Here is a 27,564-nt window from a genome sequence, read left to right as displayed (position 1 = left end):
ACCACACCACACACACACAGACACACCACACCACACACACACACCACACACACAGGTGTGTGGCTGGGGGGGATGGGGGAGGCTGGGGGGGATGGGGAGGCTGGGGGGAGGCTGGGAGGGAAGGGGGAGGCTGGGGGGAGGCTGGGAGGGAAGGGGGAGGCTGGGGGGAGGCTGGGGGGGATGGGGAGGCTGGGGGGAGGCTGGGTGGGAAGGGGGAGGCTGGGGGGAGGCTGGGAGGGAAGGGGGAGGATGAGGGAGGATGGGGGAGGCTGGGGGGGGATGGAGGAGCCTGGGGGGGGATGGGGGAGGCTGGGGGGGATGGGGGGGGACTGGGGAGGCTGGGGGGACTGGGGAGGCTGGGGGGACTGGGGAGGCTGGGGGGGATGGGGGGGGATGGGGGAGGCTGGGGGGACTGGGGAGGCTGGGGGGGACTGGGGAGGCTGGGGGGAGGCTGGGGGGGATGGAGGAGCCTGGGGGGGATGGGGGAGGCTGGGGGGGATGGGGAGGCTGGGGGGGATGGGGGGGGATGGGGGAGGCTGGGGGGACTGGGGAGGCTGGGGGGGACTGGGGAGGATGGGGGAGGCTGGAGGGGGATGGGGGAGGCTGGGGGGATGGGGAGGATGGGGGAGGCTGGGGGGGGATGGGGGAGGCTGGGGGGGATGGGGAGGATGGGGGAGGCTGGGGAGGCTGGGGGGGATGGGGGAAGCTGGGGGGAGACTGGGGGGACTGGGGAGGCTGGAGGGGATGGGGGGGGATGGGGGAGGCTGGGGGGACTGGGGAGGCTGGGGGGGACTGGGGAGGATGGGGGAGGCTGGAGGGGGATGGGGGAGGCTGGGGGGGATGGGGAGGATGGGGGAGGCTGGGGGGGGATGGGGGAGGCTGGGGGGGATGGGGAGGATGGGGGAGGCTGGGGAGGCTGGGGGGGATGGGGGAAGCTGGGGGGAGACTGGGGGGACTGGGGAGGCTGGAGGGGATGGGGGAGGCTGGGGGGGACTGGGGAGGATGGGGGAGGCTGGGGGGGGATGGGGGAGGCTGGAGGGGATGGGGGAGGCTGGGGGGACTGGGGAGGCTGGGGGGGATGGGTGAAGCTTGTGAGGGTTAGGGTGTGGTTACATTTAGCAGTTATGTGTGTGTGTGTGGTTGTGTTTAATTGTTTTCCTCATCCTCAACCTTTATAGCCCCTTTAATCTTTGTTACACCTTTGCCCCTATTCCCTCTCAGCTCCCCCCCCCTGCCCCTCTGCCCTGCCTCCCTGCCCTGCCGCCCCCTACCACCCTGCCCTGCCCCCCTGCCCCCCCCCCTGCCCCTCTGCCCTGCCCCCCTGCCCTGCCCCCCTGCCCTGCCCCCCTGCCCCCCCTCTGCCCCCCTGCCCTGCCCCCCTGCCCCCCCCCCTGCCCCTCTGCCCTGCCCCCCTGCCCTGCCTCCCCCTGCCACCCTGCCCAACCCCACCACTTTCTCTTCATTAAAACCTCCTTCACAGCTCAACATGCTCATCCCAGCTGTTTTTGTATCTAATTACTGGAAGACGTTTTCTTTGTGGGACGCCGAGGGCCGTGAACACTCACCTTCTCAAACCCCCAACATGCAAATGTATTTATTTGTCACCCCTTTTACAACTCCTCCATCTGCATTATGTGTGTATGTGTGTGTGTATGTGTGTGCGTGTGTGTGTGTGTGTGTGTTTGAGAGAGAGAGAGAGAGAGAGAGAGAGAGAGAGAGAGAGAGAGAGAGAGAGAGAGAGAGAGAGAGCTGTTCAGAGGTGTTGAGTGGAGCCCTGCCCTCCTCTTTGTGTGACGGTCAATACAGGACTACCTGAGGTGCTCTCCCTCTCTATCTCTCTCTCTCTCTCTCTTTCTCTGTCTCTCTCTCTCTCCCCCTCTCTCTCTCTCTCTATCTCTCCCCCTCTTTCTCTCTCTCCCCCCCTCTCTCTCTCTCTCTCTCTGTCTCTCTCTCTCTCTCTCCCCCCTCTCTCTCTCTCTCTATCTCTCCCCCTCTTTCTCTCTCTCCCCCCCCTCTCTCTCTCTCTCTCTGTCTCTCTCTCTCTGTCTCTCCCCCTCCCTCTCTTTCTCTCTCTTTGTCTCACACCTTTGAGAGGTTACAAAAACCTTTAAAATCTGAGATTATAGAGTGGACTTTGTTCCAGTAACCATTTCTTTATCACTGAATGTTTCACATTGTAGGAGGAAGTGCATCTCTGTCTTAACCTCACCTGTCGAATAGCAACCACAAATTCTGTTTTCTTTTGGTTGCCATGATTTTTTGACGTCCTGTTTCAATTGCCAATTGGTGGTCACTGAGCCTGTATTTGGTTAGGATCTGTTTCTGCTTCATACCTCTGACAGTAGAGAGATATTCTGCCAGTTCATAAATATTTCTAAGGCTAGATAACATTCTAATCGATTATGGCTTGTAGTTTCTTCTTTCCAATGTTCCCGGTAGGTTACTTTACATTGTGTTATAATTTGGTTGACTCTGATTGGTGTCTGGAAAGCAGTGTTGGTGTGAGACTGGTCAGGGTGTGTCTGAATGGGGGCAGTTAGTCTCAGCACCAACTGACATAGGGGACTCTTATCTGGGTTCAGTTCTTGGGTTTGGAGGGCTTTGGAATGGAGGGTGTCTAGAGGGCTGGATTTAAGGTGATTAAAGAAATGTAGTGCTCTCTTTTGGATATTAATTATCAATGGGAATCTGCCTAGTTCTGCTCTACATGCATTGGTTGGCGTCTTTCTGTGAACATGTAAGATGTATCTGCAGAATTCTGCATGTAGAGATTCTGTTGGGTGTTTGTCCCAGCGGGTATAGCTATGATGACTGAGTGGACCCCATACTTCACTACCATACAGCGCAATGGGCTGGATTACACTATCAAATATTTTAAGACAGATTTGAATTGGAATTTGCTCATTATAAATTGTTCTCTTAATTTCTCTCTCTTTCTCTGTCTCTCTCTTTCGCTCTATTGCTGTCTCTCTCTTTCTCTCTATTGCTGTCTCTCTCTCTCTCTCTCTCTCTCTCTCTCTCTCTCTCTCTCTCTCTCTCTCTCTCTCTCTCTCTCTCTGTCTCTCTCTCTCTCTCTCTCTCTCTCTCTGTCTCTCTCTCTCTCTCTCTCTCTCTCTCTCTCTCTCTCTCTCTCTCTCTGTCTGTTTCTCTCTCTCTCTGACTATCTCTCTGTTTCCCTCTCTCCCTTAGCAGATCAAAGGGAGCTAGTGTTTCCCCCCATTCTGAAAGAACATGGAAAGGTTTTGCTGTGACAGCCACAAACACACACACAGACATAGACAGACACACACACACAGACACACACACTCTCTCCCTCTCCATCCAGGAGAATCTGTTGGCTCTTGTTGTAACCAGCAGGTTAGAATTCTGCCTCTCAATCACAAGCCTGTTAAGACCACAAACACATGTTCCCCATTGATTACCAATCAATGATCAATTATGCAACCCATTCATCCAATTATAGCCCCTGGTGGACCAAGATTTGTTCAGGTGTTTGATTAGAAGGAAGGTGGACAGGTCTCTCAACACAGGGTCCATGATGGTGCTTTAGGAGGAGGAAGAGGATGGAGGACAGAAGGAGGACAGGAGAAAGACAGGAAGAGAAGGGGGTGGAGTGATTCTCCTAGTGAAGGAAAGTGGACACCTCTTCCTCTCCCCTCCTTCTCCTCTACCCTCTTCCTCTCCCCTCTTCCACTCCCCTCCTCCTTTCCTCTCCCCTCTTCCTCTCCCCTCCTCCTCCTCTCCCCTCCCCTCCTCCTCCTCTCCTCTCCCCTCTTCCTCTCCCCTCCTCCTCCTCTCCCCTCTTCCTCTCCCCTCCTCCTCCTCTCCCCTCCTCCTCTCCCCTCCCCTCCTCCTCCTCTCCCCTCTTCCCCTCCCCTCCTCCTCCTCTCCCCTCTTCCTCTCCCCTCCTCCTCCTCTCCCCTCCTCCTCTCCCCTCCTCCTCCTCTCCCCTCTTCCTCTCCCCTCCTCCTCCTCTCCCCTCTTCCTCTCCCCTCCTCCTCCTCTCCCCTCCTCCTCTCCCCTCCCCTCCTCCTCCTCTCCCCTCTTCCTCTCCCCTCCTCCTCCTCTCCCCTCCTCCTCTCCCCTCCCCTCCTCCTCCTCTCCCCTCTTCCTCTCCCCTCCTCCTCCTCATCTCTTTTCTCCTGGTTTCTTTGTTTGTGAGACATTGTTTATTTGGGTCAAATGGTCAGTTATCTCCCCTTCACCCTCTCAACCCTCTCTCCCCTCTCTCTTTCTCTCACTCCCCTCTCTCCCTCTCTCTTTCTCTCACTCCCCTCTCTCCCCCCATCCTTCCCTCCCCACCCTCTCTCCCCCCATCTTTCCCTCCCCACCCTCTCTCTCCCTTTCTTCACTTCTCCCCCTCTCTCTCCTCTCTCCCTCTTCCCCCTTTCTGTCTCTTTCTCTATATCTACCCCTCTCTCACCCTCCCCCTCTTTCACCCTCCCCCCTCTTTCTCCCTCCCCTTCTCCTTCCTTCTTGTCTTCCATTTAACCAGTCAGCAACAATCTGAGCTGATGGAAGGAGGGATGACCTCGGGGGGGGGGGGGGGGGGGGGGGGGGGGGGGGGGGGGCCGTGGTAACTGCCACCCAGTGTCCCGCCTGCTCTTTTGTTCGCTAGTTAGAAATGGGGCCTCTTCTCTCTCCTTCTCTCTCTCTTCTCTCTTCTCCTCTCTCTTTTTCTCTGCTTTCTCTCCTTCTTTCTTCTCACCTTCTCTCCTCTCTCCTTCTCTTTGTGCTATCGTTCCGGGAGAGGGTGGAGGAGAAGGGGAGGAGAGGGATACCGGGAGAGTGATGAAGTGACTGACGGGCCACTTTTTCTCTTGTTTTCTTTTGTTGTCTCTCTTTCTTTCTCTGGGGCGGGACACACTCCCTCTTCTCTCTGGGGTGTGTGTGAGGGGGGGGTCAGGGCGTGTGTGAGGGGGGGGGTCAGGGTGTGTGTGAGGGGGGGGTCAGGGTGTGTGTGAGGGGGGGGTGTGTATCTTGATGACAGAATGGTGAATATGTGTGTGACAGAGTGTGCAGGCCTCTGCCTGTGTGTGTGTGTCTGTATGTGTCTGTGTGTGTGTCTGGCTCTTTCAGGATTGTGGGAGTTGAGGTGCTGGAGACGGAGGGTGTGGCCTGCCTCTGTGTGTGTGTGCGAGAGAGTGTGTATGTGGGAGAGAGTGTGTGTGTTACAGTGTGTGTGTGTATGAATGTTGTTTGTGTGTGTATGACTTTTCTGTGTGTATGTTTGTGTGTGTATGAATGTTGTGTGTGTGTGTTGCTGTGACAGTTTGTTTCACTCAGTTGCGTCTGCGTGGTCGCCCCCCGATCAGGTTCCCACGTGAAAGAGCCCCCCCTCCCCCTGGCAGTTAGGTCCTCAGCAGAACCAGGGCAGACAGACAGAGAGAGACAGAGAGAGAGAGTGAGAGACAGAGAGAGAGAGAGAGAGAGAGAGAGAGAGAGAGAGAGAGAGAGAGAGAGAGAGAGAGGGAGAGAGAGACAGGCAGAGAGAGAGAGAAAGAGACAGAGAGAGAGAGAGAGAGAGAGAGAGAGAGAGAGAGAGAGAGAGAGAGAGAGAGAGAGAGAGAGAGACAGGCAGAGAGAGAGACAGGCAGAGAGAGAGAGAGAGTGAGAGAGCCAGAGACAGAGAGAGACAGACAGACAGCTGGACGGTCCAGAAAGACCTGCTTCCCAGGGCTACTGATGATGTCACTGATGATGTCATTCTTGTTTATGTCTCAGCGTGTATCAACAACAGTCAGTACAAATCTTGTCTAGTACTGGATTCATTTATAAATACAGTAGTTATAACAAATACATTTATTTATAAACATATATATATATATAGAGAGAGGGGGGGTGGGGGGAGAGAGAGATGAGATTGCGAGGGAAAGAGAGGGAGAGAGAGACAAAGAGACAAGGAGAGAGCGAGGGAAAGAGAGAGAGAGCATTCCTGGGTGATTCAGCAGAGGGGGGGAGCAGGAGGGGTCCGAGCGAGATGGACAGAGAGAGATTCAGGGAGGGGTGGAGGGTGACAGGAGAGATGGAGGGAGGGGTGGAGGGTGACAGGGACAGATGGCGTTGCTCCAAGCAGAGGGAGAGTCCTAGTTTCACCTGCGGCCTCATGGGAAAATAACAGTCTGGATGGAGGCCTGGAATGTTCCCCAAGATGGAGAGAGAGAGGGGGGGAGGGATGAGGAGAGGGGGAGACAAAGAGGGATGGAGAGAGAGAAACATACACCAGCAGATGATGGGAGAAAGGACAGGGTAGAGACTGTGAATGAAGTCTGTAGCAGTAGTGGAAGGAGGGATGAGTGTGGAGGAAGGAGGTAGTGGAAGGAGGGAGGAGGGATGAGTGTGGAGGAAGGAGGTAGTGGAAGGAGGGAGGAGGGATGAGTGTGGAGGAAGGAGGTAGTGGAAGGAGGGAGGAGGGATGAGTGTGGAGGAAGGAGGTAGTGGAAGGAGGGATGAGTGAGGAGGAAGGAGGTAGTGGAAGGAGGGAGGAGGGATGAGTGTGGAGGAAGGAGGTAGTGGAAGGAGGGATGAGTGTGGAGGAAGGAGGTAGTGGAAGGAGGGAGGAGGGATGAGTGTGGAGGAAGGAGGTAGTGGAAGGAGGGAGGAGGGATGAGTGTGGAGGAAGGAGGTAGTGGAAGGAGGGAGGAGGGATGAGTGTGGAGGAAGGAGGTAGTGGAAGGAGGGATGAGTGAGGAGGAAGGAGGTAGTGGAAGGAGGGAGGAGGGATGAGTGTGGAGGAAGGAGGTAGTGGAAGGAGGGATGAGTGTGGAGGAAGGAGGTAGTGGAAGGAGGGAGGAGGGATGAGTGTGGAGGAAGGAGGTAGTGGAAGGAGGGAGGAGTGAGGAGGAAGGAGGTAGTGGAAGGAGGGAGGAGGGATGAGTGTGGAGGAAGGAGGTAGTGGAAGGAGGGATGACTGTGGAGGAAGGAGGTAGTGGAAGGAGGGAGGAGGGATGAGTGTGGAGGAAGGAGGTAGTGGAAGGAGGGAGGAGGGATGAGTGTGGAGGAAGGAGGTAGTGGAAGGAGGGATGAGGGATGAGTGTGGAGGAAGGAGGTAGTGGAAGGAGGGAGGAGGGATGAGTGTGGAGGAAGGAGGTAGTGGAAGGAGGGATGAGTGTGGAGGAAGGAGGTAGTGGAAGGAGGGAGGAGGGATGAGTGTGGAGGAAGGAGGTAGTGGAAGGAGGGAGGAGTGAGGAGGAAGGAGGTAGTGGAAGGAGGGAGGAGGGATGAGTGTGGAGGAAGGAGGTAGTGGAAGGAGGGATGAGTGTGGAGGAAGGAGGTAGTGGAAGGAGGGAGGAGGGATGAGTGTGGAGGAAGGAGGTAGTGGAAGGAGGGAGGAGGGATGAGTGTGGAGGAAGGAGGTAGTGGAAGGAGGGAGGAGGGATGAGTGTGGAGGAAGGAGGTAGTGGAACCCTAACCCTAACCGAGCGTGAGAGAGTGATAAGACAGAGTGAGAGGAATGCTGTTAGACTGATGCTGTGTGACAGACACCACGCTACCAAACACAGACAGACGCTTATCTCCCTCTGTCTCTCTCTCTTCCTCCCTCCGTCTCTCCCTCCCCCTCTCCCTCTCTCCTTCCCCCTCCCTCCCCTGCTACCTCTCCTCCTCTCCCTCTCTCCCCTCCCTCCCCCAGTCTCCCTCTCCCCTCCCCCTCTCTCCCCCAGTGCAGGATCATACAGATGGTACCATTGAGGGTTGTGAATAGGGTCAGCCGGGGTCGCTGGGACTAGACAATAACACTGAGCCCAGCGAGGCCTCTGCGCCCCCTGCCCCCCTCCCCTGGCCCTCCCTGAGCTACTGCCCACCCCCCGCCCCTTGGCCCCCTGGCCTCGGCCCCCTGCCCTCACCAAGGAGTGAAAGTAATGCAAACAATGCAGGGCGGCCATGTGTGTGTGTGTCTGTGTGTGAGGGGGGGTGTTCCCAGGGTCACTAGTGGCCGGTGGAGAGGTGAGGAAGCGTGTGTGTGCCTGTGTGTGTGTGCCTGTGTGTATAGGGGTGGGGGCTGTATGTGTGTGCTTGTGTGGTGCACCGGTTGAGGGTGAAATGAACTGGGGTGGGGTGGCTTCATATGCTGGGGCAGAGGAGCAGTGAGAGCCGTCAGCACATGCTAGCCTAAACACATTGCTTTAGCATTAGCATGTGCTAGCCTGAACACACAGCTTTAGCATTAGCATGTGCTAGCCTGAACACACAGCTTTAGCATTAGCATGTGCTAGCCTGAACACACTGCTTTAGCATTAGCATATGCTAGCCTGAACACACTGCTTTAGCATTAGCATGTGCTAGCCTGAACACACAGCTTTAGCATTAGCATGTGCTAGCCTGAACACACAGCTTTAGCATTAGCATGTGCTAGCCTGAACACACTGCTTTAGCATTAGCATATGCTAGCCTGAACACACTGCTTTACTGCCGTGCAAAGGTAGAAGACCGTAACTTTATCTAAAATGAGTTTTTGTCATTTTTGGAACATTTCAAGGGGTAATTTACTGATTTTATAGGGTATTTCACATTGTTCCTTAAGGTTTCTGAATAGGGTATGTAACTTTGGTTGGGCTGAAAATGGCCCGGGTGCTGCTCTGTGCGCCCTAATGCGCCCTGTGAAATAGCCCTAGAATAAAACGAGAGAGAGTGTGACGGAGAGAGAGACAGAGACACAGAGACACAGAGACACAGAGAGAGAGAGAGAGAGAGAGAGAGAGAGAGAGAAGGAGAGAGAGAGAGAGAGAGAGAGAGAGAGAGAGAGAGAGAGAGAGAGAGAGAGAGAGAGAGAAAGACAGAGAGAGACAGAGACAGAGAGAGAGAGACACACAGAGAGAGAGACAGAGAGAGAGAGAGAGCCACAGAGAGAGCGACACACACAGAGAGAGCAAGAGAGAGAGAAACAGAGAGAGAGAGAGACAGAGAGAGAAGCCGAGGCAGAATGCCGTAACATCAGTTACGGTTCAGTTACGGTTCTTTGCCTTTGTTTAGCGGCACCCAAGAACATTCAAATTGAGTTACGGTTTCCCTTCAACTACTACTAGATAACCAAGCAACAACCAAAAATCTCATAGCAACTATCAACGAATCTGGCGACTTCCTGCTAGTTTGACAATCTCCGTTGTCGTTGTTGAGCTGCAGCAAAACAGCTAATTTGCTGGCCTGGCTTTTTTTGTAACATGATAAAAAAAATCCACTGCAAACAACATTCTCTGAGAAGTTAAATCCACAGCATGATGTTTGAGCATTAGCTAAGCCTACTCGCTGGCGTTCTACACAAAACATCCCAAACATGAGTCATTTGTGAGTATCCTACCCTGGCAATTCAATCAAAAACACGAGTCTTGTGACAATCAACCACCTGTATGTTACATAGGCTTATAATATACAGAGTTTATATAGTTAAAAAGCAACTAAGTGAGCAAAGATAGGGGTCAAAAGTGCAGTTTAAAGTGGAACTGAACTGATTTATGAAGTACGGCTCATATAATTATTAAAATAAGATCACAAAACTTTATCTGACAACTAAAACAGCAAAATGTTCCATTTGTTAATAAAAACGTTTTAAACTTTAGTACTTAACTACTGGGCACGGCCATATTTGAATCGTCATGTCTGTGACGTCACAAGAATGGTTAGGTACTGTGACTGCCGGCTGCTAGTAGTCATCAAGATTGACATTGATAGATTGTCAGGGAGGACAGAGGTAGAAATGGATTTAAACAAACCAGCTAAAACAAGGTGCAATGTAGGATCTTATTGGCTGGTTGTACAAAAAATGTTATAAGACAGAAGGCATTCACTATCATGGGAGTCAGGTGGCTGAGAGGTTAGGGAGTCGGGCTAGTAATCTCAAGGTTGTCAGTTCGATTCCCGGCCGTGTCAAATGATGTTGTGTCCTTGGGCAAGGCACTTCACCCTACTTGCCTCAGGGAATGTCCCTGTACATACTGTAAGTCGCTCTGGATAAGAGCGTCTAGTAAATGTCCTACCCAAGCGCCAAAGCCCGCCAGTTGCCCCGGATTCAGAGTTTGCAGGAATCACTTTACAGAAGTGGATTATATTTATAAGCTTGTTAAAAACGCTAACGCAACATACACACACTGGCATTTTTGACAAAGCTACGCTACTCCTAATTTCACATCTGATTGTAGCCAAAGCCAGCTCCGTTACGTAACGTTTCGTACACTGTAGTTTGTTTAACCTAGCAGCGAACAAGTTATCAACTCAACCAGTGAGCATGTTTCACACAACTTGAAGGGGCTACTAGTAACTGAAACATACCAGTTTTGTCTAGGGCGCTCCAAACTTTCAAGTTCAAGTCTTTTATTGTCAGATGCACAGAACAACACAGGGTCAGACCGAGTACTGATATTCTTAGGACAGACAAGACAACGCAAGACAACCTGGCATAGGATTACATATACAAGAAGCCTACTCAGATCATACTATGATTCATAGGTTATACCTATGATAAGCTAACATAAAAGGTCTTTCTCCTCACACAGCATGGGAAAGAGCCTGTGCTCAATGATGAACGATCATTTTGTTGGACCACCAACACCCAGGTCATGCCGGTCTGCCTCTTTGATCAGATCGATTATGTCTGTTGGCATTGTCGTGCTGTTAAGACATGTGCTAGCTAGCTACATACACCACTCGGTGTCAACCAGTCAATGTTAACTATATTTATATCGTCTGACAAAACCACATATTCTGCATCATATGGAACAACTCCGGTCCTGCAGGTACATCATTATGTATTGGTTTGAAAGCATACGCCATAGGATGAACAGGGAGAGGTATGATAGGATAGGTTGATTTTCTTACATTTTTAATGCAGTTTGGCAGGTTGAAATTGAGTTCAACCATTCTTGTGACTTCAGATGTATATGTCATTTACACATGGCGGCGCCCAGTTCATATTAAGTACATCATTTACACACTAAAGATTTCGATTATTTATAGAATATGGCATAAAGTTGTATGTTATATATATTTACGTCATTAAATGTTTATACTACTATAATATCACTGTCTAATCGCAGTTCAGTTCCACTTTAAGATCAATATTTTATGTAGATAAATGTAATCACTAAAACTGCCTGTCCTACCTATAATACATTTGGCAGTACAACTAAAAAAAAGTTGAAGTTGTTTTTCTCAGTTCTACACTCTGGTGAGTAAAGGTTTTTTGCCTTTGTAGGGCAAAATAGCATTAGCATGTGCTAGCCTGAACACACTGCTTTAGCATTAGCGTGTGCTAGCCTGAACACACTGCTTTAGCATTAGCGTGTGCTAGCCTGAACACACTGCTTTAGCATTAGCGTGTGCTAGCCTGAACACACTGCTTTAGCATTAGCACGTGCTAGCCTGAACACACTGTTTTAGCATTAGCACGTGCTAGCCTGAACACACTGTTTTAGCATTAGCACGTGCTAGCCTGAACATGCAGGCCAGAGTGTGGCAGGACACACATGGCTAGTCAGGCCTGCAGATGCTCTATTGACCTGATTGACTGGACACAAAGTGATCAATATCACTGAGCAGTTCCTCTTTAAAGTCCCGGAACTGATCAATGACTCCTGTGGCTGTCCTGATGTTCCCTGGTGACAGGAGGCGAGCGGGGGTGACGGGGGCGGTGAGGGGGGGGTTACAGGGGGGGGTGAGGTGGGGGGTGATGGGGGGGTGAGGGGGGAGTTACAGGGGGGGGGTGAGGTGGGGGGTGATGGGGGGGTTGCAGGGGGGGTGAGGGGGGAGTTACAGGGGGGGTGACAGAGTCCCACCTCTATATCTTGGATTGTTTTGACATGTTGAGAAGCAGAGAGACTCAAGAGCAGATTTCAGAGGCCAAACTTACCCTCCTGTCTCCTGACTCCCATACACACACACACACCTAAACACACACACTTAAACACTTAACACACACACATACTAACAAACAAGAGTTCTGATTAAACACTCATTTATGCCCAGAAGAACCAGAGCAAATAAATCAGGCTTGGCAGCATTACCTGGCCCAGGAACGTACTGCTTAAAAGGAGGGTTTCATCTGGCTTCACCTGGCAACCAGAGCAGACATCACACACCTGGCCAATCCCACTAGCTGTCTCTCATTCTGTCCACTCGCATACACCACACCAGACACACACAACCACACACCACACATACACAGAAGCACACCACACACACACACTCAGTGTTGGAAAGGAGCTGTTTGTATGTGTGTTGCTGTGTGCGGTGTGTGTAATCCACTTGTGTGTGTGTGCATATGTTTATGGTCCCGGTGTGTGTGTGTGTAGGGAGGTGAGCCGGTGTGTGTGTAAGGGGGGCATCTGTGTGTGTGGGGGGGCAGGTGTGTGTGGTGGTGCAGGTGACTGGGGTTGGAGACAGACAGAGAGGCTGTGGGCGGGGCCAGAGACAGACAGAGAGGCTGTGGGCGGGGTCAAAGACAGACAGAAAGGCTGTGGGCGGGGCCAGAGACAGACAGAGAGGCTGTGGGCGGGGCCAGAGACAGACAGAAAGGCTGTGGGCGGAGCCAGAGACAGACAGAGAGGCTGTGGGCGGGGCCAGAGACAGACAGAGAGGCTGTGGGCGGGGCCAGAGACAGACAGAGAGGCTGTGGGCGGGGCCAGAGACAGACCCTAATTGATCTCAGGGTGCTGGACGGCCCAGAGCACCCCGACTAGAGGGTTGGGGGTCGTTAAGATGAAGGACCAACATCCTGTCCTCTCCTCCCTCCCTCCTGCGCTGCACCAGAGGGGGAAGGGGAGGAAGAGGGGGAAGAGGAGGAAGAGGAGGAAGAGGGGGAAGAGGAGGAAGAGGGGTGGATCAGAAGATGAAAATCTGGCAAGTGGGTGCAACTGGTGCAGTTCAGAGGAAGGTTAGACACCCCCACCCTCCACCTGCACCCCTTCTTCCATCTACACCCTCCACCTACACCCCTTCTTCCATCTACACCCTCCACCTACACCCCTTCTTCCATCTACACCCTCCACCTACACCCCCCCTTCCACCCCCACCCTCCACCTACACCCCTCCTTCCACCTCCACCTTCACCCCTCCTTCCACCCCCACCTACACCCCTCCTTCCACCTCCACCTACACCCCTCCTTCCACCTCCACCTTCACCCCTCCTTCCACCCCCACCCTCCCTCTACAGCCTCCACTTTGCACTCTCCACCTTCCAACTCCACCCTGCACCCTCCAACCCCCGTCCAAGGGAAACAGAGACCTCTGTCTATTCAGCCACATGCTAATGCCACCCCAGAGCCCCGCCCCCCACACCAGCCATCATTATCAGTCTGTTTCATGTTTCATGTTTTAAGACAAAAGCTGAGTGTATCAGTGTCGGGGTCCGGGGCTGGGGGCTGGGGGCTGGGGGGCTGGGGGCTGGGGGCCAGCCAGGGAGATGGATCCCCTTTTATTCTTCCTAATTGACGTGAACAGTTCTTTTGACCCTAATTAGCGCTCTGTAATCTCTCATTTGCATATCACAAAGGCAACATTATTTGCATATTTGTAAACGAGATGGGCTCTGCATCTGCATCAGTACTTATTCTTTGCTCTCTCTCTCTCTTTCTCTCTCTCTTTCTCTCTCTCTCGTTCATTCACTGTCCCTTCTCTCCCTCTCTGGTTCTCTCTCTCTCTTGCTTTTCTTCTCCCTCTCTCTCCCTCCCCCCCACACTCTCTCTTTTCCCTCTCTCCATCTACTGCGTATGGTTCCAGGCAGCACACAGACAGACACAGCAGTGTTGTGTGTAGATGGATATGAAATAATAGGTCAGGAAAGTGAGGAGCTCAACCACAGAGGAGGAGAGAGAGTGTCAGAGCAGGAGACCTGTCTGTGTGACAGACACCAGCTACTGACTGACTGACTGAGCTCACCTTGTTCATCAGCTGTTCCTCAAGCCCTTGCCTCAGCCTAACACTGCTGTTGCTCCCTGACACACTCTCTAACTCTTCTAAACTCCTCTCTCTCGACATCTCTTGCTCTGGATAGATCTACCTCCTTCTCCCTCTATTTGTCTCTGTCTCTCTCCCTCACTATGTTTCTTTCAGATCCTCTCCATCTCTCGTACCTACCTCCCCATTTCCCAATCCCCTGTGTGTGTTTGTCTGTCTCAGTGTGTGTGTGTGTGTGTGTGTGTGTGTGTCAGGGAAGGCAGTCGGTCAGGTGTCCATGGGAGGGACCAGCTTGATAAGACCTACCATCTCTGCTACCTCTTGAGTACTGTACTTACGGACAATCAGAATCAGAAGGGATTTTATTCGCCAGAAATGTGTGCACAAACAAGGAATTTACTTTGGCAGGGAGGTGCATACATTAAACATATAGGAATCTTTAAACTTAAATATGTGGTCTAACTACACAAAAAGAGCAAAGTCTAGCTAATACTAAAGGGATTTAGAATAAAATATAAAATATAAGTAGCCATAATTATAATATAACCTAAAAATACAGATAGTGCAAAGAGGAAGATACAATAGTGCAAATTGCAATGAAGCTGTAAATCCCACCCAGACCATCGGGACTCTCTATACAGCAGAAGCAGCAGGTCTCCAGTTTCCTCCAGATGGAGCAGCAGTATTACAGCTAAACGTGCTGAAGGCTCACCTCCAGCTATTAGGAGGTCGTGGGTGAAAGTGCAGAACTTTTGATTTTGTTTATGTGAACTGATTTTGTTTATGCCACAAAAATGCAACAACTGTGTTATAGGGGAGTCAGGAGTCAACACCTGTGTAATAAGGGAGTCAGGTGGCTGAGCGGTTAGGGAATAGGGCTAGTAATCTGAAGGTCGCCAGTTCGATTCCCGGCCGAGCCAAATGACGTTGTGTCCTTGGGCAAGGCACTTCACCCTATTTACTTCGGGGGGAATGTCCCTGTACTTACTGTAAGTCGCTCTGGATAAGAGCGTCTGCTAAATGACTAAATGTAATGTAAATGAAATTACCCTTAATAACCTGTGTGTGCCAGAAAGTGTCTGTGTTCTTGCTTTCTGGGCATTGTGTGTGCGGGTGTGTGTCACATTAGTGCATACGTGTGAGGGTTGGGTTTGTATGGCTGTTTTAGAGCTAAATAACATGCACACACTCATACACACACAAAATAAATCAGTTTATTCCACTTTGGGATTAACAACTAAAGCCTGTGTAACTTGCTCCTTCTCCCAGCCTCCTCATCCCTCTCTCTTACCCCTCTCCTCCTTCTCTCTGCCCCTCTCTCCTCCCTCTCTCTCCTTCCTGTCTCTCACCTCTCTCCTCCCTCTCTCTTACTCCTCTCTCTCACCTCTCTCCTCCCTCTCTCTTACTCCTCTCTCTTACCTCTCTCCTCCCTCTCTCTACTCCTCTCTCTCACCTCTCTCCTCCCTCTCTCTTACTCCTCTCTCTTACCTCTCTCCTCCCTCTCTCTACTCCTCTCTCTCACCTCTCTCCTCCCTCTCTCTACTCCTCTCTCACCTCTCTCCTCCCTCTCTCTACTCCTCTCTCACCTCTCTCCTCCCTCTCTCTACTCCTCTCTCTCACCTCTCTCCTCCCTCTCTCTACCCCTCTCTTTCACCCTTCTTACTCAGGCCTCTCTCCCCCTCTCTCACCCCTCTCTCCCCCTCTCTCCCCCCTCTCTCACCCCTCTCTCACTATCGCTCTTACTCCTCTGCCTACATTTACATTACATTTATGCATTTAGCAGACGCTTTTATCCAAAGCGACTTCCCACAGAGAGCTTTACAAAAGAGCATAGGTCACTGATCACAACAATGAGTTAGTCCCAAACATTGCAAGCAGCCAAAACATGAAGCATACATTGTGAAAAACTAAACAAGTGCCAAAGGGAAGACCCATAATAGCCTCCATGTTCTAGGTCCAGAGATAGAGAGGGGGGAAGAGTGGAGGACCAGAGAAGAGAGAAGGTGTGAGACTGAGAAGGAGAGATAAAAGGAAGGAGAGAAAGAGATGAGAGAAGAAGAGGAGGAGAGTTACCTGAGAGAGAAGGGGCAGGGAGAGGTAAGGGGAGGCAGGGAGAGGTAAGGGGAGGCAGGGAGAGGTAAGGGGAGGCAGGGAGAGGTAAGGGGAGGCAGGGAGAGGTAAGGGGAGGCAGGGTTGGGGTAAGGGTTGGCAGGGAGAGGTAAGGGGAGGCAGGGAGAGGTAAGGGGAGGCAGGGGGGGTAAGGGGAGGCAGAGAAGGGTAAGGGGAGGCAGGGAGGGGTAAGGAGAGGCAGGGAGAGGTAAGGGAAGGCAGGGTTGGGTTGGGGTAAGGGTTGGCAGGGAGAGGTAAGGGAAGGCAGGGAGAAATAAGGGGAGGCATGGAGGGGTAAGGGAAGGCAGGGAGGGGTTAGGGGAGGCAGGTAAAGGTAAGGGGAGGCAGGGAGGGGTTAGGGGAGGCAGGTAAAGGTAAGGGGAGGCAGGGAGGGGTTAGGGGAGGCAGGTAAAGGTGAGGGGAGGCAGGGAGGGGTAAGGTGGGAGGTAATTGGGTGGCAGGGTGGAAACAAGCCCCCCCAGCAGTGTCTGAATGTCAGGGCAGCTGAGAGTTCTGGGACCACCGCTCTGTATTTCAATATGGGCCCTTCCTGCACTCCTGCAGCCCTGCCTGGGAGACCCCATGGAGAAACACTCGTGTGTGATGAAAGCCCTCGCCTCCACATCCAATTCCACTCTGCAGATTGCTGCTGATGTCTGGGGGAGCAGAGTGACACTCACACACACACTCACACACACACTCACACACACACACACACACACTCACACACTCACACCTCGTCCTGGGAGGTCTGCTTGTCTCCATCCTCCCAGCATAAACCATCTCATGCTTTTCTGAGACATAACTAGCATACGTGTGTGTGTGTGGCTCACAATCCCAAACACAGATACACACTTGTGTTTACAGTACTCTCTCTGTTCAATATGTTTTATTGGCATGAGTGTTCAGGTTAAACAATGTCGCAGTCAACAGTGAAGGTACAACACATAATTATAAATATATAATCAAACTGAATTATTATCATCAATCAAAAGCAATATGTTATGCTGTTATAATAATGTTGCGATACATATGATGGGCTATTATAATAATCTATCAAATATATATAATAATAATCGAATAACACATTTTTTTATAAAACACTCACATACACACACACTAGACACACACACCAGACACACACACCAGACACACACACCAGACACACACTCACGCAGTGCACAGTAGGGGGGAAGGGGTGAGCCAGATTGGTTTAGGGTGACTGGAACTGGAGATGCATAATGAGACACTTCTGACAAGTCACTAGCATCCTCCATTCAGAAGAGGATTAGAGACACACACACACAGAGATATACGGACATTAAGAGATAAAGAGAGAGAGACATGACGAGAGGGAGAGAGTGATGAAGAGAGAGACAGAGACATGAAGAGGAGTTATTAAGAGAGAGAGATAAACAGAGAGAGACATGAAGAGAGAGAAACATTGATAGACAGAGACATTACAGTTTTTTACAGTCGCAAGGACACATTTCTCAATACTTAAGTCATGTTTTCAAAACTCTTCACACAGCGAGCACAACAGTATATGTGGGCTAAACTGTGGATCATTTATCATTGTTTTGGCACAAAATGCATTCAATGACTACATCTTTCAAATAACATTCATTCTTTTCTCACTTTGACACAACAACTGCCAAAACTCTATGTACCTACAGGCCAATTTGCACATGCTTACATACTGTTTTCAAAACTGTTAAACTTCAGTTCAGAACAATAACATCATACAAAACTGAATAAGACAGAAATTTGCTACATTTCTATAGTAATATTGTTATGAAATATATTTTGAATCTAAAAATTAAATGCTATAAAATGATGTCTTCGGAAGGGTTGTGCCAGGTGAGGAAAGGGATGCAGAGAGAAGAAATCAGCCAACATGTGTATGGGACAATGTGGCATGTCACCACTCCTGTGCAGTCACTGAGTGGTTTGCAGCCCATCCCAGAATGGTGTCACTTTTCTTCCCACCTTACTCTCCATTCATCAACCCCATAGAATCATTATTTTCCTCATGGAGGTGGAAGGTTTACTGTATGACCACCATCCACATGATCAAATGTCCCTCCTGGACGCAATGAATGCTGAATGCCTGGACATTGCCAGGGATGGATCAGGCATGCCAGAAAATTCTTTCCTAGGTGTATTGCCCTAGATGACATAAGATGTGGATGAGAACCTATAGCCAAATGCAGAAGATTACAGTAGCATTCCTATTGTGTCTGTATCAGTGGATGGTGTGTTTACAAATTATTGTATTCTGGAATTAGTGAAAAAAAAGAAAGATATACAACACATTGAAGCATACTGCATCATGTCTGATTCATTCCAGTAACATATATTGCAGTGAATTCTAAACAGTAGAGAGGTGTCCTTGTTTTACACAAGAAAACATTGTATAATGCTACCTGTTGTTAGTGATTTTTAGGTCATTGTTTTGTGGGTGACAAAGTATGTTTGTTGGCTGTCAACCTTTGCTAGTGTTATGTAAGAATGAGTTGATTTGAGACATGTATGAAGTGATTTGCTAGTTTTAGTGCATTTTGAATGTGCAACTAACTGCTGTGCCGAGCTGAAAGTTGGTTAGGAGAACTGTGTAAAGAGTTTTGAAAAGTGACCTAAGTATTGAGAAATGTGTCCTAGCGACTGTAAAATAAACTGTAGGAGACAGACGAATCAAATGACTCCTCACCACACATGTTCATTTCTTAGACTCAGAGACACAACTAGGCTGAACAGAGAAGAGGAGGAGGAGAGGGGAGGAGGAGAGGGGAGGAGAGGAGGAGAAGGGAGGAGAGAGGAGGAGAGGAGGGCTGAGGAGAAATAATAATAATAATAATAAGACTTTATTCATATAGTCATATTGTATTTCATACAATAATTGCAGCTCACTTTGCTTTACATAAAATCAATAAAGACAATAATACAAGGGATAAAAGTAATACAAATAAATAAAAATTAAAACATTAAAATCTAACTCAACAAAATACAAGCCACCGTTTTTGCGGGAATCAAAACACATAAGCCGCAGTCTTTGCTGTATCTCGAATCCGCCTTAGACTCGAGCTGCCTTTGCAGTTTCCAACACATATAACAACCCAGACTAGCCGCAATCTATGAGATGAAGGGAGGAGAGGAGGAGAAGAGAGGTTAGTGTGGTGCTTCAGCAACCATGCCAGGGTGAAAAGAGACATCCGAACAGGAGTCTCCAATATAGACACCCGAACAGGAGTCTCCAATATAGACACCCGAACAGGAGTCCCCAATATAGACACCCTGAAATATTAATCTGTCTCCTGCCTACAGGAGGGGTGCGACAGACACACTCTCACACACTCTCTCTTACACACACACACACACACACACACACAGATCTCACAACAAAACACACTATCACACATACTCTCACACATACACAAACTCTCAAACACTCTCTCACACACACAAACACACACTCCCATTGGCTCCCACTCCAACCCAGCACAGAGCCTGAAATATTAATGGTCGGAGTAAATTACTGCTGCTACAAAAAGAGATAGGGGTTTCTGTTTCTCTGCCAGTATATCGTACTGTCTGCTGCTGTGTGTGTGTGTGTGTGAGTGAGAGAGAGTGTGTGTGTGTGTGCGTGTAAAAAACAGTGTGTGAGAGAGAAAGAAAGTGTGTGTGTGTGTGAAAGAGAGTGTGCATGCATGTGTGTATTTATTTGTGTATATATATATATGTGTGTGTGTGTGTGTGTATATATATGTGTGTGAGGGTGTGTGTGTGGGTGTGTGTGTGTCTCCTGGACCCTGGGGCTGCAGGTGTCTCTGTCTGAGAGCACTCTGGAACACGTACAGCATCCAGGAATCACTCCACAAGTGTGTGTGTCTTTCACTATGCCCTGACACCAAGATGTTGAGCAGGTGTGTGTGTGTGTGTGTGTTACGCAGCTGTGAGATTATGCATTATTATGTCAAAACTCTTTCAGCTTCCATTCCTCCTGATCTCTGGCAGAGAGATGTTTCCATCTCCAGCTGTTCCCAACCTTATAGCTGTTTCTAACCCTCCAGCTGTTTCTAACCCTCCAGTTGTTCCTAACCCTCCAGCTGTTTCTAACCCTAACCCTCCAGTTGTTCCTAACCCTCCAGCTGTTTCTAACCCTAACCCTCCAGTTGTTCCTAACCCTCCAGCTGTTTCTAACCCTAACCCTCCAGCTGTTCCTAACCCTCCAGTTCATCCTAACCCTCCGGCCCTAACACTCCAGTTGTTCCTAACCCTCCAGCTGTTCCTAACCTTAACCCTCCAGCTGTTCCCAACCCTCCAGCTGTTCCCAACCCTCCAGCTGTTCCTAACCCTCCAGTTACATTTACATTTATTAATTTCATTTCATTCATTTATTCTCCAGTTAATCCTTACCTTCCAGCTGTTTCTAACCCTAACCCTCCAGCTGTTCCTAACCCTCCAGTTAATCCTTACCTTCCAGCTGTTTCTAACCCTAACCCTCCAGCTGTTCCTAACCCTCCAGTTAATCCTTACCTTCCAGCTGTTTCTAACCCTAACCCTCCAGCTGTTCCTAACCCTCCAGTTAATCCTTACCTTCCAGCTGTTTCTAACCCTCATGAGCAGAACACCCCGTCAGCCTCAACACCGTCATTGTCCAGGAGGAAATGCTCTGGTGTGTGTGATCACTAGAAAGTGTTGCACACAAGTACACGCTCACACACACACTGTGACACACACAGTCACACACAGCCTCCCAGCCCCTCTCCCAGCCCCTCTCCCAGCAGTGTGGGTGTGGAGGTAGAGAGGACAGCATGCATGAAGGAGGAGAGTGTGTTGCTGAGCACTAACCAATAAGCTCATATCACCACAGTTGAACTTTGACCTCCACAGCGGATGGAGTTGAGGGTGGAGGGAGAGCAACGGAGGAAGGGGTGAGCGTTCTATATCGGTCATCAGGGTGACTGTGTGTGGTGTTGGTGGGGGGGACGGAGGGAGGGACAGAGGGAGGGAGGGGGAAGGAAAGGAGATGGGGGGGGAGACAGGAAGAGGTAGTGATGTGGGAGCGTACCTGTGTTCATATTCAGATATTCAGACTCTCACCCTGTGATCTCAGTCTAGGACACCCTGTCATGTTCCAGAATGACTTGACCACATTCCACCATGTTTACTTCTTCGTCCCAAAGCAGCAGCAGCTCAGGGTCGTGACCCCTGGGCCTATGTGCAGGGGCAGCTTCTCTCATTAAGGATGCAAACAGCAGCAGGTTGACAGGAATCACTAGTGCTGTTTAGGATGTGTTGCTCTCTCAACTCCTGATGCTCCACTCAGATGGGCAGGAGACACAAACCACTAGGTTCACCAGGGGCATCATCTTTGGTGTTAGGATGTGTGTGTGTGTGTGTCAGGATGTGTGTGTGTGTGGTAAGTCTGCTCAAGGGCAAGTCTGTGGCATGTGGAGTCTTGTCAATGTGTGCGTCTAGGTGTGTGTGTGTATGTGTGTGTATGAGTGTGTGAGATGCGCACACATTTTTACAAGCGTCTAATACTTCCGTTCTGACTTGTCCAGCCTGGATAAGACTCTGACTGGTGAACACACACACACGCACACACACATCTCACCTGTAAGGCACCGTGGCACAGGAACATAAACATCACATTGTTGAGTGCAGCAAATCCATTTAGTAAGCAAACATGTGGCTGCAATGTGTCATGAGACACAGCAGCATCTCCAAAACCACCTTGAGGGTCTGACAGACAGGCTGACAGGCTGATGGAGGTGGACAGGCTGGGTGTGGATGTGTGTGTGTTCCACTACTGTCTGAAGAGTCTGCCTCACACGTCCTGTCTGCCTCACGCGTCCTGTCTGCCTCACGCGTCCTGTCTGCCTCACATGTCCTGTCTGCCTCAGGCGTCCTGTCTGCCTCACGCTTCCTGTCTGCCTCACATGTCCTGTCTGCCTCACGCATCCTGTCTGCCTCACACGTCCTGTCTGCCTCACGCATCCTGTCTGCCTCACGCGTCCTGTCTGCCTCACTGCTCAAACACGCCCGCTGCCTCTTCTAAACTGGAATCAATATCTGAGCCCCCCCCCTCCAGGCTGGACAGTTGACCTCTGCTCTCTGAGAGGAGTCTGGGAGGGATATTACCTCCAGTACATTGGGTGTGAGGTGACCAGCATATGTCTGTATTTAAAGTGTGTGTGTATAGGTGTGTTTGTGTAGTTGTGTGTGTGTTCCAGTGGGACAGTAAAAGCCAAGCACAAACCCAGAAGAACACAAAGAGAATCTTGTTGGACCATTCAACACAGAGCAGGTAAGCCTTCTGCCAGGGTCAGGGTTAGTGCTGGAACTGCTGTAATGTAATTGTCAGTCTGAGACCGATGTTTACTCCCAGCAGCCATGTTGAAAATCTCTCTCCTGTCTGCAGGTCCTGTAGTCGGCTGTCTGGCCCCAACGACCACTGAACGACCCCTGAACGGAGCCCCTTATTGGAGCCGGACAGTCCTAATGGCCCTCGGCTGGTCTCTCTGGAGCCAGACGCCAGGAGATGTGAGGAGACCCCAGGAGACACTACAGATACTAGGAGACACTAGAGACACCAGGACTAGAGACAAGATCCTGTTGTAACAGTGTTACAGGAAACTCTCTTCCCACCAGAAAGGCAGATTTCCTTCAGAGGGTGAACCCAGGTGAGTCGGTGGAAGAAGCTTCTGGAAGGAGAGGCCCGACTTGTCCCTTCTCCCTCTGATCAGCGTGTTAGACCTGAGGGGGCCTTCTGATCTTCCTGCCACACCTCAAACGCCGACACCAAGGACTTCCTGTCGAAGTGTCGCGCTCCAAGCTTCCTCAAACACAACTGTGTTTGAAACATTTTAAAATCTACTTTGTCAGCACATTTCAGAAATTATGGGCTAGATTAAACAGGAACTCTGACCCACCTGTCAGAGGATACAAGCTTTTTTTGCTGAAGGAGATTAATGCTTCGCTCCAACATTTTCTCTCAGCCTCCTGGATGTTAATCACAGCCTGCTAGCAGATGCACACGACCGGTCATTAGCTGAGCTGGAACATTGATTTTTAATTCCAGCATGCAAATACATAGCTGCAGTACAGTAAGGGCATCTCTGGTTCCCTGGCTGTCAGTCCAGACTTGTTCTGGAAACCGTACCTCACTTTCTCAAAAAACGTGTTTGGATTGAACCCAGAATCCACCACTCTCTGGTTGGTTATTGATCTGTTCTGTTTCTGGTCTCTTATCACTATCTATAATAAACTGAATATGGACTTACGGCTTATTTGGTCACGTTATCACATGTCCCACTGATTCTCCAAGCTACCGGTGACTGTGATGGGGCAGGTGCCTCAACCTTGGCCAGTTGTCTGGTGCAGAGGGGTGTGTGTGTGTGTGTGTCAGAGAGGTGTGTGTGTGTGTGTGTGTGTGTGTCAGAGAGGTGTGTGTGTGTGTGTCAGAGAGGTGTGTGTGTGTGTGTGTCAGAGAGGTGTGTGTGTGTGTGTGTCAGAGAGGTGTGTGTGTGTGTGTCAGAGAGGTGTGTGTGTGTGTGTCAGAGAGGTGTGTGTGTGTGTGTATCAGAGCGGTGTGTGTGTGTGTGTCAGAGAGGTGTGTGTGTGTGTGTGTGTCAGAGAGGTGTGTGTGTGTGTGTGTCAGAGGTGTGTGTGTGTGTGTCAGAGAGGTTTGTGTGTGTGTGTGTGTCAGAGAGGTGTGTGTGTGTGTGTATCAGAGAGGTGTGTGTGTGTGTGTGTGTGTATCAGAGAGGTGTGTGTGTGTGTGTGTATCAGAGAGGTGTGTGTGTGTGTCAGAGAGGTGTGTGTGTGTGACAGAGAGGTGTGTGTGTGTGTGTCAGAGAGGTGTGTGTGTGTGTGTGTGTGTGTGTGTGTCAGAGAGGTGTGTGTGTGTGTGTGTCAGAGAGGTGTGTGTGTGTGTGTGTATCAGAGAGGTCTGTGTGTGTGTGTGTGTGTCAGAGAGGTGTGTGTGTGTGTGTGTGTCAGAGGTGTGTGTGTGTGTGTGAGTCAGAGAGGTGTGTGTGTGTGTGTGTGTGTCAGAGAGGTGTGTGTGTGTGTGTGTGTGTGTGTCAGAGGTGTGTGTGTGTGTGTCAGAGAGGTGTGTGTGTGTGTGTGTGTGTGTGTCAGAGAGGTGTGTGTGTGTGTGTGTGTGTGTGTCAGAGAGGTGTGTGTGTGTGTGTGTGTCAGAGAGGTGTGTGTGTGTATGTGTGTCAGAGAGGTGTATGTTGCAGATTGTCACAGAACACATTCCCTGTCTCTTCTCTTCCCACTTTAGTATCTAAGTTTGTAATAAAGTCACATTATGAAGTCAGCCTGGAGAAATCAACATGTCTAGTAAAAACAGAAACATGAAGAGGAGGGTGTGTTCCTCCCTGAGGCTGCACACCAGGAGACATGCTGCCTCAGCTACCACAGGGTTCCTGGGCAGAGGGGGCTGGAGGTCAAAGGTCAGAGAGGGGGTGTGGAGGTCGTGACCTCACCAGCCCCTCTGCCCCCCTTGTGAAGACCCTGCAGACGAGTGAGAGGGGACACACACACACACTCACACACACTCACACACACTCACACACACACACATGCAGTGAGCCGTGCTACTGGACCACAGTGGGTACGTACTCTCAGAGAGGAGGGTGATCGATAAGGAAAGTTAGGAAAGAGAATAGAGAGAGAAGAAAGCCTGCAAGCTACCTTTACCCTGATGTGACCCCTCTCTCCCTCTCCCTCTCTCCCTCACTCTCTCTTTCTCTGTCTGTCTCTCCCTCTCTCCCTCACTCTCTCTTTCTCTGTCTGTCTCTCACAATTAAATTAAATTCAATGAATTGCTGAGTGTACAGGGCTAGTACACCACTGAGCTAGTACACCACAGGGCTAGTACACCACAGAGCTAGTACACCACAGGGCTAATACACCACAGAGCTAGTACACCACAGATTTAGTACACCACTGAGCTAGTACACCACAGAGCTAGTACACCACTGAGCTAGTACACCACAGAGCTAGTACACCACAGAGCTACTACACCACTGAGCTAGTACACCACAGAGCTACTACACCACAGAGCTAGTACACCACTGAGCTACTACACCACTGAGCTAGTACACCACTGAGCTAGTACACCACTGAGCTAGTACACCACAGAGCTAGTACACCACAGGGCTAGTACACCACTGAGCTAGTACACCACAGAGCTACTACACCACTGAGCTACTACACCACAGAGCTAGTACACCACAGAGCTAGTACACCACAGAGCTACTACACCACAGAGCTAGTACACCACTGAGCTAGTACACCACAGAGCTAGTACACCGCAGAGCTAGTACACCACAGAGCTAGTACACCACAGAGCTAGTACACCACAGGGCTAGTACACCACAGAGCTAGTACACCACAGAGCTAGTACACCACTGAGTTAGTACACCACAGAGCTAGTACACCACAGGGCTAGTACACCACAGAGCTAGTACACCACAGGGCTAGTACACCACAGAGGTAGTACACCACAGGGCTAGTACACCACAGAGCTAGTACACCACAGAGCTAGTACACCACAGGGCTAGTACACCGCAGAGCTAGTACACCACTGAGCTAGTACACCACTGAGCTAGTACACCACAGGGCTAGTACACCACAGAGCTAGTACACCACATGCAGCTGCAGCTTCAGTCATCCTGTCTCTCGTCAGCCTCGCTCCAGCGCTCAGCCAACACGCCCAGGCCTGTTGTGACGGCGCTGCTCTACACCACTCAGCAGTCACAGCCCGTTTGTCACAGATCGCAGGGCAGATAGCCTGGCCCGCCCCGGCGTGGCGCTCATCAGGCGTGTCGCGTCGCCTGCGGCACTGTCACAAGACATTACAGAAACATTAAGACATTCATCTGAGACAAAACCAACGAAGAAGAGAGAGATCAAGAGTGAGAGGAGAAAGAGAGAAAGAGAGAGAAACTGCAAGAAAGACACAGAGAGACAGAGGTGGAGAGAGAGAGAAAGAAAGACTGACAGAGAGAGAGAAAGACAGACAGAGAGAGAGACCAGACCAGACAGCAGCTCTTTATTGACGTATGGTGTGTCTCGGTGTCATGGTGTCGTTGTGTTGGTGAGTGTTTGTGGTGGGCGACAGCGGTTTCTCACCTCGTGACAGTGAGGGTGGCGCTGCGATGGGGGTGGCCCGGCAACGCTGGTGGATTAGCTGTGATAATATGATGACAGTAATTGAGCTTGTCATAATTGCTCAATCAGAGAGCTGTTCCCCAGGGTCTGAACGCAGCAGCAAATTGCAGTCGAGGAGACGGAGAGGCCAAGTCTGTCTACAGTTCATTAGGAGGAGCAGTGAGCGATGCTGGTTATCATATCACATCGCTCTCCATGGCTGGAACAGTAGAACAGATAGACGGACAGACAGTCAGACAGACAGACAGTCAGACAGACAGACAGACAGACAGACAGACAGACAGACAGACACCATCATCACCATCACCTTCATCATCCCCATCACCATCATCACCACCATCAGGATAAAGATATGCTCTTGTCATGAAAGTTGGAACTCACTTCCTGGAGGGACTGGTCTCCTGTGTGCTGATTGGCTGGATTTTCTCCAGGAAGCAATAAACAAACACATCTTAATGACCTCAGCCCACAGGCTCCTGAGAGAGAGAGAGAGAGAGAGAGAGAGAGGGGGGGGGGAGAGAGAGAGAGGGGAGGGAGAGAGAAGGTGATAGAAAAGGAGAGTCAGAGAGGGGAGGGAGAGAGAGAGAGAGAAGGGGATAGAAAAGGAGAGGGCGAGAGGGGAGGGAGGGAGAGAGAGAGAGAGAAGGGGATAGAAAAGGAGAGGGCGAGAGGGGAGGGAGGGAGAGAGAGAGAGAGAAGGGGATAGAAAAGGAGAGGGCGAGAGGGGAGGGAGGGAGAGAGAGAGAGAAGGGGATAGAAAAGGAGAGGGCGAGAGGGGAGGGAGGGAGAGAGAGAGAGAAGGGGATAGAAAAGGAGAGGGCGAGAGGGGAGGGAGGGAGAGAGAGAGAGAGAAGGGGATAGAAAAGGAGAGGGAGACTGGCTCAGAAGAGAAATGGTAGCCAGCCACGGCAGGACCACCTTACGGCAAAATTTACCGTCAGATTTCCAGGAGAATCCAGGCTGAAACCCTGCTGCCGCTCCAGAGACGACTGGAGCACAGAAAGGCACAAAACAGCTGAGGGTGTAAATAATTCATGCAGACAATATGACTTTTTTATGTAAATTCAGTACATTAACCCTCTATTATAATGATGGACTGCAGATATAGCTGATGTTTCCTTGGTAAGAACTAATGGATGACCATCATAAATTCACTGCACATTTTATTGTGTTGCCGGGAAAATTGTGCCTGCAGGCAACGTTGTTTACTTTTATGTTGGAAAAAAAGAGAGGAAATCCAGCCGTCTTTAGAAGGGAGCGAGAGAGAAATAGAGAGGGAGAATTAGAGGGAGAGAGAGACAGAGAGAGAGAGAGAGGAAGAGAGAGAGAAATAGAAGGAGAGAGAGAATTAAAAAGAGAGAGAGAGGAAGAGAGAGAGAG

This window comes from Hypomesus nipponensis, chromosome 2, assembly GCF_054491055.1.
Source record: "Hypomesus nipponensis isolate SF chromosome 2, ASM5449105v1, whole genome shotgun sequence".
In the NCBI taxonomy this organism is placed as follows: Eukaryota; Metazoa; Chordata; class Actinopteri; order Osmeriformes; family Osmeridae; genus Hypomesus; species Hypomesus nipponensis.
The sequence above is the reverse complement of the archived record's forward strand: the minus strand, read 5'-3'. Positions refer to the sequence as shown.